Here is a 13,911-nt window from a genome sequence, read left to right as displayed (position 1 = left end):
TAGGTGTTCCTTTTGGTTCTTTTTCAAATGTTGATAATTTTCAAAATGTCTTGATCTTTCGTTATGGTTTTACTTTTTATTTTAATCATTTTTAACATACTATTTTATGGTTTCTTTTGGATGGTTCTATTTTTTTCTGGGTGGGTTGTGGATGTCCTACTTGCTGTGTATGCTGACTCTACTTCATGAAAATGTGTGTTTGTATAGTTTGTAGTTCTTAAAGATGATCACATCTTCAACAGGATTTTTTTCCTCTTCCCTGTGGAAGTCCCATATGCTGTGTTGTGAAAGAACAGTGCCTTTTCATTTCTGTTGCTGCCAGAGCACTAGGGATTTCAGTGGTCCTTGTAATTTCTCAGCTAGGAGTTTCCGTGCCATCTAGATAATGTAAATTCCCCCAATATCTGATTGAAGCATGGGCATGTGGTTTCCATTTCTTGTGGACCTTTTATCTACTCTCTACCACCCCTACCCAAGGGCCCCAATAGAAAGTTTTTCCTGCCTTCCTGAGCCGGTGGATAGAGTTTTTCCTACTCTCTTGCACTGACTGGGAAGCTCATCAAGGGTCCAGGTTTCATGAAGGGAGCTACAGTCTTGTCTTTGTCACTCACCCACATATACAGAGAACAAATCTCTATTCCTGGATGGGCACTAAAACTCCAGGGACCAGCCCCTGAAGCTATATCTGAATCTGGGTCAGTTCCCACTTCTCACTCTGATTTTAAGTTTTGTCTTCTTTTCTAGCATCTGGGGATTTTCCTTTCTTGAGCTTGTCCTCTTTATTTTTAAAAATATTTTTATGGCATTTCTATGAATTTGAAGTCAGTGTCATTTCAGCCTGCTATGTTCCCAAATTCTTAGATATAGAAAAAAAAACAAATTCCAGATAATGAGTTCAGTGGCAACTTTCTGTAAGTTTGGGACACCCAGTAGCAAGTTCTTCACAAGTTTCTCTTTGGACTTTTCTAGCTCCCTTTAAACTCCCACCTCCTGAGTCGATCCCCGTCTTGCCTTTTGCTTCTTAAAGAGTGACTGTAGACTAATCAGTTTACTTCTCTGAGCCTTAGTATGTCATCTGCAAAATAGAGGTAAATAACGCCTGCTTTATCTAGCCTGCAGGTTTGTTGGGAGGATCAGAGAAACTTAATAGATGTGAAGTTAAGGCATAGTGCTTTATAAGTTGAAGTTGAAATTGAACTGAAATGGTTCAATTTTCTGCCCCCCTCTTTACCCCTGCCCTGCCCCTCTTATCCCCCACCCAGAGCCCAGTCTGCTCATGTAATTTACCTTTTGTCATGTTTTTTTTCTTTCCTTTTCTTATTGAATTGTCTAAATCTCCAGTACAATGTTGAATAGAAGTGGTAAAAATGGGCATCCTCGTCTCATTCCCAATCTCGGAAAATTTTCAACGTAATACCATTAGGTATGGTGTTTGCTGTAGGATTTTTTGTAGATATGCTTTATCAGGTTAAAGAAGTTCGCTTCTGTTCCTATTTTGATGAGAATTTGTATCATGAGCCAGCGTTGGATTTTATCCGTTGCTTTTTCATGATAATTGTAATGTTCCTGCTTTATTTTGTTACTATGATCAATTATGTTGATTGACTTTTAAATGTTAAACCAACTTTGCATTCTTGGAATAAATCCAGCTTGGTCTTGATATATTGGTCTTTTCGTATATCGCTAGATTCAGTTTGCTAATATTTTTTAAAATATTTACATCTAAATTCATGAGACAGATTGGCCTATCATTTTCCTTTCTTATAATCTTCCTGTGGGGTTTTGATATCAGGATTATTATGCTAGCCTCATAAAATGAGTTGGAAAGTGTTATTTCTGTATCTATTCTCTGGAAGAGTCTATGTAAGATTGGTCTTATTTCTTGCTTAGATATTTGAAAGAATTCACATCTGAGCCTAAAGTTTTTTTTGGGAAATTTTTAAATAGCATTAAAGAAAATATGAAAATGACTATATTTTTCTTGTTAATTTTGGTAACTTACATTTTTGGAAGAATTTGTCCATTTCATGAAAATTGTCAAAAAAATTATTCTTGTATCCTCTGTTGTCTTTCAATATATGTAGGATCTTTAGTAATATTCCTCTTTTCATTTCTGGTATAGGTAGTTTGTAGCTTTTCTCTTATCCCAGTCTTCCTCAAAGCACTATTCACCTATATCAGAATCACCTCAGGTGCTTCTTAAAATGCAGATTCCTGGGCACCATATATAACTCTGAATCAGAATATCTGGGGGCAAGGTCCAAGAATCAAGTTTAAAAACTAAGATTGTCAGACTGGTTATCAAAACCAAATTTAATTGTATCCTACTTACAAGAGATACATATATTTATATGTATTTGTTGTTGCAAATGGCAGGATTTCCTTCTTTTTATGGCTAAATAGTATTCTTTATCCATTCATCTGTTGATGGACACTTAGATCTTGAAAGTTCTCATCACAAGAAAAAGAATTTATAACTATGTGAGGTGATAGATGTTACCTAAACTTATTGTGGTAATCATTTTGCAATATATACATAAATCATTATATTACACACTTTAAACTAATACAAAGTTAAATGTCAACTATATCTCAATAAAACTGGAAAAAAAGTAAGTTGGTTTAGCTGTTTTATTATCAGACAAGATAGACTTCAAGGCACAATGTATTACCAGATATAGAGAGGGACATATCACAATGATAAAATGTTAAATCCTTCAGGAAGTTTAAATAATCTTAAATTAATACACATCTAGTAATATAACCTTAAACTATGTGAACAAAAAATGAACAGAATTAAAATGAGAAAAAGACAAATCAACACGTATAGTTGGAGATTATAATACTCATCCTTATAACACTTAGCAACTGATGAAACAAGCAGATAAAAAAATCAGAGATAAAGATGTGAACAAAACGTTAACAAACTTAGCCTAATTGACGTATTTAGAACACTGTACTCAACAATTACAGAAAAAGCATTCTTCTCAAGTGTGCATGAAATATTTACCAAAATTGACCATATAATGGGACATTAAGCAAATCTCACCAAATTTCAATGGATAAAATAATACAGTGTATGTTCTGAGCACGATGAAAGTAAGCTAGAAATCAATCATTAATAAACGTTCTCCAGGAACGAGACAAGGCTGCCCACTCTCACCACTCTTATTCAACATAGTACTAGAGATTTTGGCCAGAGCAATTAGGCAAGAAAAAGGAATAAAAGGAATCCAAATAGGCAACAAAGAAGTGAAACTCTCACTATTTGCAGATGACATGATTTTATATATAGAAATCCCTAAAGAATCTATTGGAAAACTATTAGAAATAATCAACAACTACAGCAAAGTCGCAGGGTACAAAATCAATCTACAAAAATCAGTTGCATTTCTGTATGCTAATAATGAACTAACAGAAAGAGAGCTCAAAAAGATAATACCATTTACAATTGCATCAAAAAGAATAAAATATCTAGGAATAAATCTTACCAAGGAGGTGAAAGACCTATACAATGAAAACTACAAGACATTATGGAAAGAAATCGATGATGACATAAAGAAATGGAAAGACATCCCATGCACATGGATTGGAAGAATAAACATAGTTAAAACGTCTATATTACCTAAAGCAATCTACAGATTCAATGCAATCCCAATCAGAATCCCAGTGACATTCATCACAGAAATAGAAAAAAGAATACTAAAATTCATATGGGGCAACAAAAGACCCTGAATAGCTAAAGCAATCCTAAGAAAAAAGAACAAAGCTGGAGGCATCACAATCCCTGACTTCAAAACATACTACAAAGCAATAGTAATCAAAACAGCATGGTACTGATACGAAAACAGACACACAGATCAATGGAACAGAATTGAAAGCCCAGAAATAAAACCACACATATACAGACAGCTAATTTTCGACAAAGGAGCTAAGAACATACAATGGAGAAAGGAAAGTCTCTTCAATAAATGGTGTTGGGAAAACTGGACAGCCACATGCGAAAGAACGAAAGTGGACCATCTGCTATCGCCATTCACAAAAATTAACTCAAAAATGGATCAAAGACCTGAAACTATAAAACTCATAGAAGAAAATACAGGCAACACACTATTTGACATTGGTCATAAAGGAATCTTTTTGGATGCCATGCCTACCCAGACTAGGGAAACTAAAGAAAAAATAAGCAAGTGGGACTTTATCAGATTAAAGAACTTCTATAAGACAAATGAAACCAGAATCAAAATGAACAGACAACCCACCAGCTGGGAGAAAATATTTGCAAAACATATATCTGACAAGGGGTTAATCTCCATAATATGTAAAGAACTCACACAACTGAACAACAAAAAAACAACCCGGTCAAAAAATGGGCAAAGGAAATGAACAGACACTTCTCCAAAGAAGATATACTGATGGCCAATAGGCACATGAAAAGATGTTCAACATCACTAATCATCAGGGTAAGCAAATCAAAACAACACTAAGATACCACCTCACGCCTGTTAGAATGGCTATAATCACCAAGACAAAAAACAACAAATGTTGGAGAGGATGTGGAGAAACAGGAACCCTCATACACAGCTGGTGGGAATGCAAACTGGTACAGCCTCTGTGGAAAATGGTATGGAGATTCCTCAAAAAATTGAAAATAGAAATACCCTACGATCCAGCTATCCCACTACTGGGAATCTATCCAACAAACCTGAAATCAACAATCCAAAGAGGCTTATGCACCCCTATGTTCATTGCAGCATTATTCACTATAGCCAAGAAGTGGAAGCAACCTGTGTCCCTCGACTGATGATTGGATCAAGAAGATGTGGTATATATATACAATGGAATACTACTCAGCCATAAAAAAAGACAAAATCGTCCCATTTGCAACAACATGGATGGACCTGGAGGGTATTATGTTAAGTGAAATAAGCCAGAAAGAGAAAGACAAACACCGTATGATCTCACTCATATGTGGAATATAAACCAACACATGGACAGAGAAAACTGTATTGGGGTTACCAGGGACAATGGAGGTGGGGGGTGGGCACAAGGGGTGAAGAGAGACATGTATATGGTGATGGACAAACAAAAATGTACAACCAAAAATTTCACAATGTTATAAACTATTAAAACATCAATAAAAAAAGATAATAAACATTCTCAAATGTTTGGAAATTAAGCACCACATTTCTAAACAACCCATGAGTCAAAGAAGAAATCACAATGCAAATGAAACAATATTTTGACACACAATGAACAAAATTTCAGAGATGCAGCTAAAGCTGTGTGTAGATAGAAATTTAGAGCCTTAGAGCTCTAAAAGGTAGCCTGAAAAAAATCAGTGAAACTACTACCCATTTCAAGAAGTTAGAAAAAAAGACAGCAAATTAAACCCAAAGAAAGTATGGATATAATAAAGAAAAGAATAGAGATTACTGAAATAGAAAACAAATATATAATAGAGAAAATCAACAAAGCCAAAAAATGGTCCTTGATAGACCTCTGGCAAGACTGATCAAACAGGATGTAGAATCAGTTTTCCAAGTGGATGTGGGAGTGGTTAATGACGACTTAGAGCAGAGGGGCAAGACTATGAATCCGATACTGATAGGAAGCTAGCAGGTATTAACAGTAAGGCTAGGGGAGAGGGAAGGGAGTAGGGCTGGATGGCCCAAAGCCTCTAAAGAATACAGGTTTTTTTATATAAGGGCAGAGGACTAATGTACTGGAAGGAGCTTTGAAGAGTAAGCAAGGCATTTCCTGTTTTTCAACTCCAAGGTAATTAGAATGAGGAAGAGTGAACCGCATCCATCTGAGAGGGCAGCAGGAGAAGTTGTGTCTTCAGAGTAGAGGCTGGCATCAGTTGGTACAGTGAGGTTGAAGATAAGGATATACTGGAATTTTATAACCATGGAGTAAGGTTCCAGGAGAAAAGTGGAAAGGTTTGGAGGAAGGAAACAATTAGAGGTTGAATGATGGGTAGAGGAAGCAGAAAGCAGGGTAGGGATGAGAATATGAGAAACCAATTAAGGACCCAAAGTGTGGTAACTGAGGATAACAGAGATGTAAAATGTGTTGAGTGTAGCTGGTGGCAAAATTTCCAAAGGAAACTTTGTCCCAACAGTCCCCTGTATATGAAGATGGAGGCTTGGTTGTGTCTGCAAGGAGTGCTTCTATGCAAGTGCCAGAGAGCAGTCCAGCATGAGATTAGTTAGTTCTCAAGACTCTGACCCAGTTTTAGAAGTGACAGTAACAATTCCCTTTGGAAACCCCTGCTTTGGAGAAAGTAAAATTGGAGTTCCTCTGAGTTAGCTAATGCTAGACTACAGATTTTTTAACTCCCTCCATAGTTCCAAAGAATACTAGGAAGGACATAAAACTGCCCAAAAAGAGGCTGGAATAAAGGCTACAGTAGTCAAAGACACATCTCATGTAACGTGACTGATTTTATTGGAAAGAGTATGGTACTAATTGACTCCTTTAAAGCCAGCCTGGCTTGGATTGCATTATTGTGGAAGAATGGAGCATCTGGGGCTGAAAGTGACCTACTTTTATTACCCTTCATTGTATCTTGGGCTGGTTGATCTCTGTCTTCCATCTGTATGAAGAATGCATTTCTTGAGCAACAACATAAGTGAAAGGCCTTCTTGATTGATAATCTTAAGGAAAGTTGTCTTAGACATGTAAATCATTTTGGCTATTGTTATAATGAAGTGAACGTTTCTTCCCTCTAGAAGAATGATTAAATCTGATAAAGCCTTTACCTAAATAGCTTGAAAGAACACTTTCTTCTGTAGCAGCTTTTATGTTACAATTACAGCTTCCATGTAATTGAAACCTGTGAGAAGGATCTCCGGAATCAGTGTAGACCCATGAATACACACTCTTCAGAACTCTTAGAAACAGTTGCCCCATTTAGCTCATTTCACATCTAAGAGCCAACCAAAAATAGAGATGGATAAAGGTGATAATGTAATTGTTTAATTTCAAGTATGGGGTAAAGCTAATGAGCTTAATGTATGTACTCAGTAATTATTAACATTCTGGATTTAGTATGCAGTACAGAGGTGTTCATAACTGAACTGAAGGGAAAAGGGAGAAAAGTTTTATTTTGTGGTATTCATTCATTCCTGTCTTCTAATTTTGTTGCCCCAAGTCTAATGAGACAAATATAAATGCATGGCTACTCTTAATTATGAAAACAAGACTTACGGAACTTAATCTTTTCACAAATTATAAATAAGGAAATTGATTTGTCATTTCTGGTTCACTTTAATGGGATTTTAACTCTCTAATTTACACATTGCATACAATCAATATTTATTGAATTTCTCTTTGGGCAGCATAACACTGTGGAAGCACTGTGGAGAAATTTTTTTAAAAAGCAGTCTCTATCCTCACTAAGAATATGAGGTGGGATCTAGAGGTGGGACAAGATTTTTATATAAATGATCTTTAAAATGATAATAATAATGAATTATGGCTAACACTTTTTAGTTAGGCTAGGCACCTGTTTTACATACTAATTCATTTAATTCCCACAACAACCCTTCAAAGTAGGTACTATTGCTGTCCCTATTTGACACATGAAGCAGTTGAGGCACAGAGATATTAAATGACTTGCCCAAGGTCACGTTGCTAGTAGGTAATGGAGTTGGGATTCAGATCCAGGGAGTCTGGTTCAAGAGCCTGTGCTCTTGATCACTACTCTGTGCTGCCTCTTTTTCCATTCTCCCTACTCTGTGCTGCCTCTTTTTCCAGAATGGTATTAAGAAAAAAGTATTCTAATACTTGTAAGTACAGTAGCCACTAAACTCATGTGGCACTTTAAAGATTTTATTTATTTATTTTTTCCCCCCAAAGCCCCAGTAGATAGTTGTATGTCATCGCTGCACATCCTTCTATTGCTGTATGTGGGACGCGGCCTCAGCGTGGCCGGAGAAGTGGTGTGTCGGTGCGCGCCCGGCATCCAAACCCGGGCCGCCAGCAGCGGAGCGCGCGAACTTAACCGCTAAGCCACGGGACCGGCCCCCATGTGGCACTTTAAATTTAAATTAACCAAAGTTAAAAATTTAGTTCCTCAGTTGAACTAGCCACATTTCTACTACTCAGTAGTCACATGTTGCTAGTGGTTACGATATTGGACATTTCCATCATCACAGAAAGTTCTGTGGGACAGCACTGATACTGAAAATTAGTGTTACAGCAGTTCAAGAGAGAAAGTAAGGCTCCTGTGAAGAATGGAAAATTATACTGTGTATTAGTGTTTGAATGAGTGGCCTGGGCAATGGACAAATGGACTATTCCCCAAGGAGGGGCTATATATTCTACGTGAAAGAGAAGGAAATGATAATAAATTCAGTTCTGGACATGATGAAGGGAGGTATCTGTGAGTTATCCAACTGAAGCTGTCCAGAAAGCATTTGGAAATAAGATGCTGAAGCTTAAGAGAGAATTCTGAGTTAGAGTCTTCCGTGCAGAGATAATCCTGAACCATGAAAGCTGACGAGGTTTTCAAAAAAGAAAATTTAGAGAGAGAAGAGCTGAGGGACAACCTAGGGGTATATTTAGAGAGTTGAAGGTGACAAGAGGGGTCAGAGACAGATTGATCAAAGAGGTAGGAGGATAGCCAAGATGATGAAATACCACAAGAGCGATGAGAGATGGGAATTTCACGAAGGAGGGTTTGATTTTTAGTATGAAATACTATAGAGATAAAGGACTGAGGGAGAGAAAAAAGAATCGTATTTGGTGATGACAAAGTCAGTACTGTCCTTTGAAAGTGCAATGGAATGTTAGTGGCAGAAACCAAATGATGTGAGTAGGCAGAGAGGAAATAGAGACAGGGGTTTAAGTTAATCTTTCACAAAGTTTAGAGGTTAAGTAATGCCGTAAATGGGTACAGAACAGAAGGAAAGTGAAGGTTTTTTTTAAAAAAATACCGTAGAGAAAATGAGCTTGGCTGAAGGCGAAACAAGATTACTGGATAGGAAAGGGCAATTAGCAGCAACCTTTATACTATTCATTCATTAATTTGTTCACTCAGTGCATATGTTGCATACCTACTGGGGATCCGACACCATAAAGAATTGGAAGTATAGCAGTGAATGAGACAAATTCAATTCCTGCTCCTCCTGCACTCTCCTAGTTGCTCATTTCTGTCCTCTCTTTTCTCCTAACTCTCTCCTAAAACCTCCTGCCTTCCTGCTTCTCTTTAATAGTAATCCTACAGGCACACATACTAAACCAAACTTATTAGAGAGCATCTATAATATCCAGTGTTCTTTCTTGATGTATATAATTTTCTTTACTAAATTTGTTTCTGCTTTTTAAAAGTTACAAACAATGAATAAAGTCTTCAAATGAGACAAAACCTTTGTAGTTAGTCTTGATTTGTTTTCCAATAAAAAGTCAAGAGAAGTACCAAAAGTGACAGCAGCATTGAGGAGTATGTCTCCTTTTCCCGTTTGATGATCAGCACATACTGTTGCTACCTGTTGAGAAAATCCTTCCTTGTATAGCTGTAAGGTCTGTAATAACTTTAAGTATCAGATCCTTGATGACCTGATTTAAATATAAAACACATTTCTTATAGTTGGGCATTACCCTCCATCATGTTGGGCTCTTAGTATAGCCCCAAGGTACCACTTATTGTGTCAAGAGCAATACTTGTTATAATGTCAAGCTTTCCCTTGGAGATCACTCATCCATGTAAAGGATAGAATGTCATAGCTACAAGCTACAAGCCACTGGTTTAAAGTTCTTAGGACTCATTCCATGTGAATTAAGTTAAACTTAGTATTAATTGAGCAAGTTGGAAAAAAAGAAGGCCACCTTCTCTTCTAATTCTGGAAGGAAACGTGAAAAGATTTGATTAGAGAAGGTATTTTGTGGTGGTGAAGACTAGAGGTGGGTAGGTCAATCTGGTCTGGGAGTATGTGTAGCCAAAAGGGAGCTGGCTAGCAGACTTGGTACATTGCAAAGCTAACAAGAGAGCATGCTACCTTGAAATTGTATTACACAGTGGCTATTCTTAGAGGAGTTACAGTCTTTTGGGGGAGGCAACATTAGACATTTTAAATAATTTTAGAGAAACATGTTGGGTACTCCAGTGGTTGCCAAACTTAATTATGTATCAGAATCACCTACGGAGCTTTCTTTAAAAATAAAGATTTTTGAGCTCCACACAAGAAGCTTCAGGAGCGGTCCAAGAATCTGTATTTTTAACAAGCTTCCTATTGGTTCTGATTTAGTTTATTCTCAGAACTGTACTTGAGAAGCACTGGAATTCAGTAAAATAATAAACTGAATGTGATAAAACCTTGGAGGAAGAGACATCCTAAATTTATTTGTTGATTTAAACAAACATATCCAAGCATCTAATATGTGCTGGGTATTATGCTATTTTCTAGGCCTACAAAGATGAATAATACATAATCCTTGTCCTTACACTCATCGTCTAATAGAAGAGATGTCAGCAGATAAATAAGACGGTGTGGTTAGTGAAATGATAGAGGTGTACAAGGTGTTATGGGAGCAAATAGGAGGAGTACCTAACCCGCCCTGATTGGTTTTAGGGTACAGGGGGAGGGAAGCAGGATGAAGAAATCTTCACTAACGTGGCTGAGCTTTTTGATAACAAATAACTGACTACTTATAACACCTTGTATTGTTTTTTTTTCAGAGGTTTTGCTTGGAAATCTTGTTAAAATATACATTTCCCTGTTTTCTTAAACAGAACTCATGTAGTTAAACCTTTTTATTGATGCCTTAGCATGATCACATGTGATTAGTTGTTTATGCCATATAGCAACATAGTGATACTTTTTATCACAATATATAGGATTAATTTCCATTATCCAAAATGGTCCCCAACTGCTATAACTTTGCTATTCTTGTTTTTCTGTCCTATCCTCTGTTGTCAATCAGTTGATAATTGTCTTCTCTTAATGTCAATTTGCCTATCTGTAGAGTATTTTATTTACTTAAACTTTTCCTTAGACAAAAGGATTTGAACAGAAAAATTGGGAATAAGTAAAAAGTGTGAAGCATTCTATTAAATACAGTATGTGAGTTTTACTGCATTTTATGACATCTATTTTAACTACCAGGCTATCTTGTTTTTTATTATTTCAAAGCCACATAATACACATAATACAACTCCTTCATTTTATAGACAAAGAAACTAAGGCCCAAAGATATTGGAGATAATGAATGGCAATCAAGGAGTACAATCTACACCTCCTGATAGTTCCATTCTATAAAATCAGCAGTTTTTAACTAGGGTTACAGCAAAATCATTTGGAGAATTGTTCAAAGTAAGCATGCGTAGGACTGAACCCCAAAGGTCCTGATTCTGTAAGTCTGCCATGCATATTGCCTTTTTTTTTTTTTTTAAGGACTTTTCTCTCTCCTTTTTTTTTAGCTTTATTGAGATATAATTGACAAAATTATAAGATATTTACAGTGTACATTGTGATGATTTGATATATGTATACATTGTGAAAGGATTTTTCCCATCCAGTTAACACATCCATCACTGCACGTTTATCTTTTTTTTAATTAGAACATTTAAGTTCTACTCTTTTAGCATATTTCGCTTATGCAGTACAGCGTTGTCAACTATAGTCACCATGTTATACATCAGATCCTCAGACCTTATTCATTTTATAACTGAAAGTTTGTACCCCTTCACCAGGCTCTCCCTATTTCCCCCACCTCCTACCCCTGGCAACCACTTTTCTACTCTGTTTCCATGAGTTTGACCGTTTATTTATATTCCACGTATAAGTGATACATGTAGTATTTGTCTTTGTCTGGCCTATTTCACTTAGCATAATTCTCTCAAAGTCCATCCATATTGTCGCAAATAGTAGGATTTCATTCTTTCTCACGGCTGAATAAATATTCCATTGCGTATATATACCACATCTTTATCCATTCACCCACTGATGGACACTTAGGTTGTTTCCAAGTCTTGGCTACTGTGAATAATGCTGCAATGAACATAGGAATGCAGATATCTCTTCCAGATCCTGTTTTCATTTCTTTTGACATATACCCAGAAGTGAGATTGCTGGATCATATGGTAGTTCTGTTTTTAATTTTTTGAGGAACCTCCATACTGTTTTCACTAGTGCCTACAACAAATTACATTCTTATCAACAGTACACAAGAGTTCCCTTTTCTTCACATCCTTGCCAATATTGTTTTCTCTTGTCTTTTTGATGACAGCCATTCTAACAGGTGTGAGGTGATAGCTCGTTGTGGTTTTGATTTGCATTGCCCTGATGATTAGGGATGTTGAGCACCTTTTCATGTACCTGTGGGCCATCTGTATGTCTTCTTGAGAAAAATGTCTATTCAGTTCCTCTGCCCATTTTTTTTTTTTTTTTTGGTGAGGAAGATCAGCCCTGAGCTAACATCCATGCTAATCCTCCTCTTTTTTGCTGAGGAATACTGGCCCTGCGCTAACATCTATTGCAAGTCCTCCTCCTTTTTTCCCCCAAAGCCCCAGTAGATAGTTGTATGTTATAGTTGCACATCCTTCTAGTTGCTGTATGTGGGACGCGGCCTCAGCATGGCCGGAGAAGCGGTGCGTCCGTGCATGCCCGGGATCTGAACCCATCCTCTGCCCATTTTTTAATCAGATTGTTTGGTTTTTTTTGCTATTGAGTTGTGTGAGTTCTTTATATCTTTTGGATATTAACCTCTAATCAGATGTATGATTTGCAAATATTTTCTACCATTCCATAGGTTGCCTTTTCATTTTGTTGCTGGTTTCCTTTGCTGTGTAGAAGCTCTTTCATTTGATGTAGTCCCATATGTTTATTTTTGCTTTTGTTAGCTTGTATATTTCTTAAAAAAAAAAAAATTCTTAGAAGATTGTGATGTACACCCCTGAACCACCATACTATAATCTGGTTCTTAGCTTTATTCTAATAATATGGTAGTCTGAAGTTCAAGGGACTGGTCCAGAAAAGATATAAATTTGGAATTCATCAACATAATGATGACATTTAGAATCGTAAGATTAGATGAAATTGCCAAGAGAGCAGGTGTTGAGAGAGAAGAAAAGAGATCCAAGAACTAAACCTTAGGCACTCCAACAATACGAGTTCAGAAGGATAAGGACAACCCGAATGGAGATTGAAAAGGATTAGCCAGAGAGGTGGGAAGAAAAGCAGGAGAGTATGATATCGTGGAAGCTAAGAGAAGAAAGTATTGCAAGGCAGAGGAGTGATTAGTTGTGTCAAATGGTAGAGTAAGATGTAAACTGTTCATTGATCATTGGATTTAGCAATGTGGAGGCCATTGGTGACCTTGACAAGGAATAGTTCAGTGGGGTAACTGGGGCAAAAGTGTGACAGGAATGAGTTCAGAAGAGAATGTAAGGAAAAGAATTAGAGACAGTTGAGAACAGACAACTCTTTGGAGGGCTTTGCTGTAAAAAGGAATGGAGAAGTGACATGGTAGCTGGAGAAGGTGCATGAAGTCAAGAGAAGGATTTTTTTTAAGATAGGAAAAATTATGGCATGTTTGTGTGCTGGTGGGAATTATCTGACAGAGAGGGAAAATTTGATGATGAAAGGGAGAGAGGGGAGAATTGGTGGAGCTACACCAATCTTATCTTTCTTTGATAAGAAAGAGGAGATGGGATCTCATGCACAAGAGGGGGATTTGGCCTTAGGGACACAGATAGCCTATCTATAATAGCTGGAGGTAAGCAGATTATGTGGGCACAGATGCAAGGATGTGGATAGATAGGGGAAGAACAGGTTGTAGAAGTTCTCTTCTGATGGCTTCTGTCTCAGGAAGCAAGGTTATTAGCTGTGCTTAAGAATAGGGAAGAGATATTGGAAATTTGAAAAAGAGAAGAAAGTACGAGTTATCTAGGAGAGGAAAAGAGGA

General features: G+C 36.9%; 1 protein-coding gene across 1 annotated transcript in view; it reads left to right on the top strand.

Annotated features, from left to right (window-relative positions):
- RABL3 (RAB, member of RAS oncogene family like 3) overlaps positions 1 to 13,911 on the top strand; it is a 37,299-nt gene that overhangs the window by 6,504 nt on the left and 16,884 nt on the right. The window lies entirely within an intron of this gene.

The sequence above is a fragment of the Diceros bicornis genome, chromosome 15, assembly GCF_020826845.1.
Source record: "Diceros bicornis minor isolate mBicDic1 chromosome 15, mDicBic1.mat.cur, whole genome shotgun sequence".
Classification (NCBI taxonomy): Eukaryota; Metazoa; Chordata; class Mammalia; order Perissodactyla; family Rhinocerotidae; genus Diceros; species Diceros bicornis.
Note: the sequence above shows the minus strand (reverse complement) of the source record. Positions and strands in the feature narration are given on the sequence as shown.